The sequence below is a fragment of the Coenobita brevimanus genome, unplaced genomic scaffold, assembly GCF_032717465.1.
Source record: "Coenobita brevimanus isolate Jiangsu-jjx unplaced genomic scaffold, ASM3271746v2 jjx.HiC_scaffold_190, whole genome shotgun sequence".
Taxonomy (NCBI): domain Eukaryota; kingdom Metazoa; phylum Arthropoda; class Malacostraca; order Decapoda; family Coenobitidae; genus Coenobita; species Coenobita brevimanus.
Window position 1 is genome coordinate 63,923 of NW_027642776.1, and position 8,578 is coordinate 72,500.

The following is an 8,578-nucleotide window of genomic DNA, read 5'->3' on the forward strand; positions in this document are numbered from 1 at the left end:
GGTACTAGCTTAATGTTCCTAGCAACATCAAAATATTCCCTGGCAGTTGAACTACTGCTAGCTAGAGGTGGACTATCAGAGTACTCCAGTGTGATTTCATGATCCATTTCTTTTTGTCTCACTTGGGCTTGTAATTATAACACTCATCTGAGCATTCGATTCTGTTTCTCTCATTTTAGCATTCCATTCTTGTTCTCTTATTATGGCTTGCACTTCTAGTTCCCTAAGCTTAATTCTGGCTAGCTCAAGTTGCACTTTGTCACCAGCATCATGAGCAGAAAAATCACTGGGGCCAGGTATCTCCGACGCCAAAATCTCAGGGTCAACACCTTGTGCAGTATCAGATGGCTCTGAACTAGCTATGGAGGACTCACTTTGCTCAAACATGGTGTCAAATATTCGATCAAGTAACAGTCTTAGTGACTGAGGCAGAAAATCTCAAATGTAAGGCCTGGGCAGGCAATATGAGCTCGTGTTTTGTGTTTTCACTCTGGTTGGGGAAGGCTTGGATTCCAAAAATCACTATCACATCACTATCACTCATTAGGGCCATGATTACTGATTATAGTTAAGTAGATAGGAGTAAGCACTGTGTATGTGGCTAAAGTTACCAGTATTATGTCACAGAGCTATCCTGGCAGGAGGTCGCCAAATTGTTATGGGGGTATATATTACGGTGCACTCTTAACCCTTAATTAAGCACCAAAAGGAATAAGATTGAAAACTAACTTTTTCATTCATTGCCAGACATGTATCCCAAATGGGGTGGCCAAGGGCTTAGAGTTAATTGTTTTACAGGGAGAGGCACTAATCCTCCACCAACCCAACTTGACACGTAGGGATGCCAACAACGTCTGGTGTTCCCAGGCGGTCACCCATCCAAGTACTAACCAGACCCAACATTGCTTAACTTCGCTGATCAGACGGGAAGCGGTGTATTCGACGTGGTATGGCCGTTACTTACCTTACACTATAACATACACACACCGAAGAAGAAACCAAGATTCGTTTTAGAAAGGGGAATTCACATAGGCCTCAAAATACAAATATAAAAATAATTATTTCTTACCTAAGCAGATTACAATCAGTGGAGGCAACGTACTTACAGAGCTCGAGGAACTAGGAGAACTCGTCGATGATATAATCCAGATATAAATCACACACTAGTGTTAAATAGAGTAGTGAACCAAAAATGGGAAACGGTGCACAAACAGTGTGTATTGTAATTAAAGTAACGTATTTAGTAATGTGTGAAAATATGTGGAAAAATGCATCAAAATGTGACAAAAAGTGTAACGTGACAAAAGGTGACAAAATGTGTCAAAATGTATGACCAAAAAAGTGACAAAAAAGTGTGTCTCTCACATGGTCCTCGAGCTTATAAAGTAGACTTACTCCGCCTCTCCCGGCTAACTAGCCACTAGGCTGTCTTAAGAGTAATCTTCAGTCATACACAAAGAGTGGAGGCACCTGCTACCAATGGGGGCCTTACACATCTCACACAGAACCATTAGCATGCCGTCAAGAAAGCCAAGAAAGCATTTTTTAGACTCCTATTGGCAAGTACTCTCATTTTCCTCCTCCAACACTATAAGTCACACCCACTTATGGTCAAGGACAAAAGGGTCTCTGTATAATTTCTGGGAAAAGCAACAAGCGTTATCTGCCCAGAAGCAGAAAAACTGACCGCTAAGTAATACAGCGAAGATAGGGTTATACCCTCACAGGCAGCAAACCTGATAACACAAAAGATTTATCGTTCTTGATGGCTCGCTTATCTCCTTACATTATCTTCTCAACTTATATTTCACCAATTCACTACTGGAGTAACAACATCAGTGACACCTCCCTACCTGAGAGAAGCAATTTCCTAAGGGGAAATTTCTAGATACTGTTCAATTTTAAGTTCTGGACAGGTAATCTGTTAAAACATTAGTAACACCATTATATGGCGCACATCAAGGGAATATTCCTGGAAAAATTGGGCCAGCTGGTCAATCTTCTTTTTTTTTTTTTTAACGTCTAACTCTGAGCATAGGCTTCACAGCCTGCTCCCAAGGCCATGCTAGGGCTGTCTCATACAGGACTGGTGTATTGATAGTAACTGGGGTGTTTTTACGACATGAGGCGAGTCTTCTGGTAGATCAGTAAAGTCTGTTTTTTATTAAATTCAAATCCTTAAACTGTTCCCTGCCCCAGCGGGGATTTGAATCTAGATCCGGTAGGACTGCAGGCCACCTTTCTACCGACTGAGCCACCAATCTAAGATTTTGGTCCTTAAACTGGGACAAAAATTTCAGAGGGTGGTGATCAGTGTACACTACCACATCACCTGACCCTGGACCAACGTAAACAGAAAAGTGTTGAAGGGCAAGTATGAATGCAAGGAGTTCTTTCTCAATAGTTGAATAATTTCTCTGGGTCTTATTGAATTTTTTGCTAGAATAGCACACAGGCATCTCAAAGCCTTGATCATTATCCTGAAGCATAACTGCACCAGCCCCTAGGCCACTGGCATCAACAGCTAATTTAAAGGGTTTATCAAAACTTGGAGCTTGAAGCACTGGGTGACTTGATAGGATTGCTTTGACTTTAGAATAGGCATCCTCACATTCTGACATCCACTCATACTTGACTCCTTTTCTTAACAAATCAGTGAGGGGAGCTACAAGATCAGAGAAGTTCAGGACAAAACGTCTGGATTACCCTACCATACCCAAGAATCGTTGCAACTCTCTTATTTTTGGGTTGGGTGGAATTGACTATGGCCTGAACTTTGACATCAGGTGGACTCACTTGGCCTAAACCGACCACATAACCTATGTACTACACTTGAGCCCTTACAAATTCACATTTAGTTAAATTAAGTGCTAAATTAGCAGAGGACAGTCTCTGCAGCAAGGGATCTAGTTGGCTCAGGTGTTGTTCCCAGGTGTCACTAAAAATAACATCATCAATGTAAGTCTTACAACCTTCTACATCTGTGATGAGATCATTGATCAACCTTTGGAAGGTGGCAGGAGCATTCTTCATACCATAGGGCATGACCTTACATTTATATGAATTGCCACTGACCACAAAACAGGAAATTTCTCAGGCCCTTTCTGTGAGTGGGACTTGCCAATATCCCTTCATCAAATCTAATTTTGTAATAAACTTAGCACTGCCTATCGCGTTCACACAATCATCTACTCTGGGAAGTGGGTAAATATCAGTCTTGGTAAAGGAGTTGACTTCACGATAATCAATGCAAATGTGATGTGATCCACCAGGTTTTTGGAACCATTATGACCATGGTGCACCACTCACTTTGACATGAGTCAATTATCCTCTGCTGCAACATGTAGTTCAGTTCCTCATGAGTGATGGTCTGCTTCTGAGGACTAGCCCGGCAGTGTGACTGCTTGACAGGGCTGGCGTCTCCAATATCCACGTCATGCTGTGCCACTTTCGTCCATCCTGGGGTGTCCCGGAAGACATCAGGGAACTTCCTGAGAAGGGCAACAAGTTCGACAGACAGCTCTGCAGTCAAATGGGAGAGTTTATCAGTCAATGTACTCCAAACACCCTGGTTTTCTCTCCAACTGGTCGTCTGGTCCAAAGTCAAAGGGCAGCCCTCATCCTCCACCAACTCGACAGCCGACACCACACATGCAGCTCTAGGGGGGTCCACGTCTCGCCTGTGGTACTCCTTCAACATATTTACATGGGACAATCTTCATTCCTTCCTCCGGTCTGGGGTATAATGACATAATTTACTTCACCTACCCTCTTCTCCACTACATGAGGGCCTGCAAAATTTGCCTGCCGAGGCTGACCATGAATGGGAAGCAAGACAAGAACTTGCTCCCCTGGGTGAAACACTCTGCACCTAACTTTCTTAGAGTGGTCATACCACCTCTTCATCTTCTCCTGAGAGGACTCCAAGTGTGCCCTGGCTACTTCCATAATATAGGCCAGTTTTTCTTTATATTTTGACACGTACTCCAGCAAGTTAATTTGGTCATCATCCTTGACCCATTGTTCTTTGAGAAGTTTAAGAGGACCTCTTACTTCAAGGCCAAAGATTAACTGAAATGGGGAGTAGCCCAAGGGTTCGCTTGGTGCCTCTCTGGTTGCAAAAAGTAGGAAAGGCAACACTTGTCCCATTCCGTTTCATCTCCACACAACTTTTTAAGCATACACTTCAAAGTTTGGTGATACATCTCTAATTCACCCTGACTCTGAGGATGATATGCTGAGGAAGTGATCTGGGAGATTCCTGACTCCTTTAGGGTTTGTCTGAACAGTTTGGAATTAATATTACTACCTTGATCTGACTGAACTTCCTTAGGGGGACCAAAACAGGTAAAGAAGGTCGGTATATCTTTGACAACCAATTTAGCTGAAATATTTCTCAAAGGAATGGCTTTGGGATATCTAGTGGCCATGCCTAACATTGTGAGGATGTGCTGGTGGCCTGAGGGGGTCTTAGGCAAAGAGCCAACAATTTCCACAAGGACTCTAGTAAATGGAGCCTCAGACACAGGTAGAGGAATCAAAGGACCCACAGGGATGGGCTTATTGCTCTTACTGACTAGCTGACAGGTGTGACATGACCTACAGAACCGGGAGACATCTTAACGGATTCCAGGCCAGTAAAAATGCTGGCAGATGCGGGAGAGAGTCTTCCTCACCTCAACTGACCTGCTAAAGAAGAGTCATGAGCAACGGACATAATTTTTTGCCTATAGGGTCTTGGAACCACCACCTGGTGCACAGTCTCCCACCTGTTATCATAAGCAACACTAGGAGGTCGCCGTCTTCGCATTAACACGTTGTTTGGCCTTATATAATAACTTTCTGTCCATTCAGACTCACATTCATCTTCCCTAACTGCTGACCCAATTAAGGTGGCAATCTCTTGATCAGAACTTTGCATATCAGCTAACTTTGCATTTACATCAGTCTGGGGATAATCATCAACCTCTGAGTCATTTAACTGGGCGAGAAAGGTAACACCAAGCCCAAAATCTTCGTCGGCATTGCCAGTGCCATTACTGTCAATATTCTCAAGGCTGACCTTTGCCATCATAGCTCTAGTTGCAACACATGCGGGAAACAATTTAGGACATACCGTACAACTTACGAATCTGTAGACCTATCCTCACTCACGGGAGTTTTTGACACTCAGGGAACAACACTCATTTGTTCTTCCGCCAAGTCATTACCCAAAAGAAAACTGACCCCTGGTACAGGCAACACCCACACTCACTGAACCAGTAACTAACTCTGACTGGAGCTTCACCTCAACTAGGGGAACAGATACAAACTCAGCTATACCCTGCAACAAGACACATTCATTAGGGTCAGCTACATCAACAATCCCCTTCAGTATTAGTGACTGTGAAGCTCCTGTGTCTCTAACTATAGTGACTTCCTGACCACTTTTTCCATCAAGTGAAACTAACCCCTTAGATATGAAGTTAGCAAATAAATGATCTGAGAAGGAGTCACTTTGTGTACTGCTTGGGGGAGGACACTCTGATGAAGTCTTATTACCACTCTCACCTGAACTTGACGGCTGCACTGCTCAATTCTTACTAGTGTCTAACAGTGGCTCTACAGGAGTCTGTCTATCAACCATTGACAGCTCCAATCTGGCCTTATCAACAATATGCACCTGCTGGGGGGGTGTCTGACCACCGCTAACAATATCTGCGGGTGGCTGCTCTCTGTTGGTGTCACAAGATCCCCAAGAGTTTACCAAAGTATTGTAGTAGGTTTCACATTGGAACTTTTCCCTCGTTTTTTCCAGCAACAATCTTCCAAGTGCCCCGTTTTCTGGGAATACTGGCAAAACCTGACACTTTTTCTTGACCCTCTGGCAACACTGTCCTCAATTACTTTCGTGGAACTAACATGCTCTGGGGTTGCAGTGTTCCCACTAGTGTCACTTGACATTAACTTGCCTTTACCAGAAGGGTTCACAAAAACTGGGTGGTTCACTCTCCTACCCTTAAAAATGACTGAGGCTTACGTTCATGCTTATGAATTATACTATATTATCTGCTACAACAGCAGCCTCAGCTAGGGTATCTAAATCTTTCTGTATTAGGTGTGTAGCAACATCCCTATCTATGTTACCAGCGAAGTATTCCAAGATCATTAATTCTCTCAGTTTAATCATCAACTTTCCTCGAATGTAATCATTGATCAAATAAGTCTGTGAGTACTTAAACATATTCCACATGAGTCTGATTTTTCTGTTTAAAGGTAGATCTATATACCTCTGGCACGAGTTCATATGCTTTTAGAATGGCCTCTTTTAAACAATCATAGTTAGCACTTGATCAACTGATAATGAAATATAAGCCTTTGAGCCTTTTCTTTCAAAATACTCTGCAGCAGTGCAGCCTTTTGGCCACGAGAGACGACCTGCCACCTTTTCAAACATACGGAAGTACTTAGTGACGTCTTGCTCATTAAAGGGAGGTACTAGCTTAATGTTCCTAGCAACATCAAAATATTCCCTGGCAGTTGAACTACTGCTAGCTAGAGGTGAACTATCAGAGTACTCCAGTGTGATTTCATGATCCATTTCTTTTTGTCTCACTTGAGCTTGTAATTATAACACTCATCTGAGCATTCGATTCTGTTTCTCTCATTTTAGCATTCCATTCTTGTTCTCTTATTATGGCTTGCACTTCTAGTTCCCTCAGCTTAATTCTGGCTAGCTCAAGTTGCACTTTGTCACCAGCATCATGAGCAGAAAAATCACTGGGGCCAGGTATCTCCGACTCCAAAATCTCAGGGTCAACACCTTGTGCAGTATCAGATGGCTTTGAACTAGCTATGGAGGACTCACTTTGCTCAAACATGGTGTCAAATATTCGATCAAGTAACAGTCTTAGTGACTGAGGCAGAAAATCTCAACTGTAAGGCCTGGGCAGGCAATATGAGCTCATGTTTTTGAGTGTTTTCACTCTGGTTGGGGAAGGCTTGGATTCCAAAAATCACTATCACATCACTATCACTAATTAGGGCCATGATTACTGATTATAGTTAAGTAGATAGGAGTAAGCACTGTGTATGTGGCTAAAGTTACCAATATTATGTCACAGAGCTATCCTGGCAGGAGGTAGCCAAATTGTTATGGGGGTATATATTACGGTGCACTCTTAACCCTTAATTAAGCACCAAAAGGAATAAGATTGAAAACTAACTTTTTCATTCATTCATTGCCAGACATGTATCCCAAATGGGGTGGCCAAAGGCTTAGAGTTAATTGTTTTGCAGGGAGGGGCACTAATCCTCCACCAACCCAACTTGACACGTAGGGATGCCAACAACGTCTGGTGTTCCCAGGCGGTCACCCATCCAAGAACTAACCAGACCCAACGTTGCTTAACTTCGCTGATCAGACGGGAAGCGGTGTATTCGACGTGGTATGGCCGTTCCTTACCTTACACTATAACATACACACACCGAAGAAGAAACCAGGATTTGTTTTACAAAGGGGAATTCACATAGGCCTCAGAATACAAATATAAAAATAATTATTTCTTACCTAACCAGATTACAATCAGTGGAGGCAACGTACTTACAGAGCTCGAGGAACTAGGAGAACTCGTCGATGATATAATCCAGATATAAATCACACACTAGTGTTAAATAGAGTAGTGAACCAAAAATGGGAAATGGTGCACAAACAGTGTGTATTGTAATTAAAGTAACGTGTTTAGTAATGTGTGAAAATATGTGGAAAAATGCAACAAAATGTGACAAAAAGTGTAACGTGACAAAAGGTGACAAAATGTGTCAAAATGTATGACCAAAAAAGTGACAAAAAAAATTGTCTCTCACATGGTCCTCGAGCTTATAAAGTAGACTTACTCCGCCTCTCCCGGCTAACTAGCCACTAGGCTGTCTTAAGAGTAATCTTCAGTCATACACAAAGAGTGGAGGCACCTGCTACCAATGGGGGCCTTACACATCTCACACAGAACCATTAGCATGCCGTCAAGAAAGCCAAAAAAGCATTTTTTAGGCTCCTATTGGCAAGTACTGTAGCACCAGTCGAGCAGGGCAGTACTCCCAAGGTGGATGGAAAGCTGATGACAGGGAGAGCTGGAGCTCCAGTTTCATCAGCCCTCTCGACCATCTCCCTTTGCTGAACTTTTTCAGTGTTTCAGTAACACAGAGAGTAGGCCAGCATGCTCTCCAATACAAGTTTCTCTAACTGTCAACACCAAACTACATGCACAGCACACACTACACTTCCTTTCCCGAAATTAAAAAAAAATCATGGCTACAAAATACATACCCTCGGAATTCCCAGGGGGGTGGGGGCATAAATGCCCCCACCCTCCACCCCTCTCCCGGTAACGACTCGAGCTGCTTGGAACCACTGTCTGATTCACTTCTTCATTTCTGCAACATTCGCAGCCTTTCCTCTAACTTTCGCTCTGTTGAGCACCACCTCTCCTCCTCTAAACCTAACCTTCTTTTCCTAACTGAGACTCAGCTGTCTGAGGCAACTGACAACAAACCCTTTTCTGTATCCTCCTACTTTCTCTATACTCATTTCAAAGCCAAA

General features: G+C 43.0%; 1 non-coding gene and 1 pseudogene across 1 annotated transcript; both read right to left on the bottom strand.

Annotated features, from left to right (window-relative positions):
• Window positions 1–842: 842 nt before the first annotated feature.
• Window positions 843–961, bottom strand: LOC145389681 (5S ribosomal RNA). The gene has a single exon (XR_013895502.1). It is a non-coding gene; the product is annotated as a 5S ribosomal RNA (ribosomal RNA).
• Window positions 962–7,322: 6,361 nt separating this feature from the next.
• Window positions 7,323–7,441, bottom strand: LOC145389682 (5S ribosomal RNA; annotated as a pseudogene).
• Between the last annotated feature and the right edge of the window lie 1,137 nt (window positions 7,442–8,578).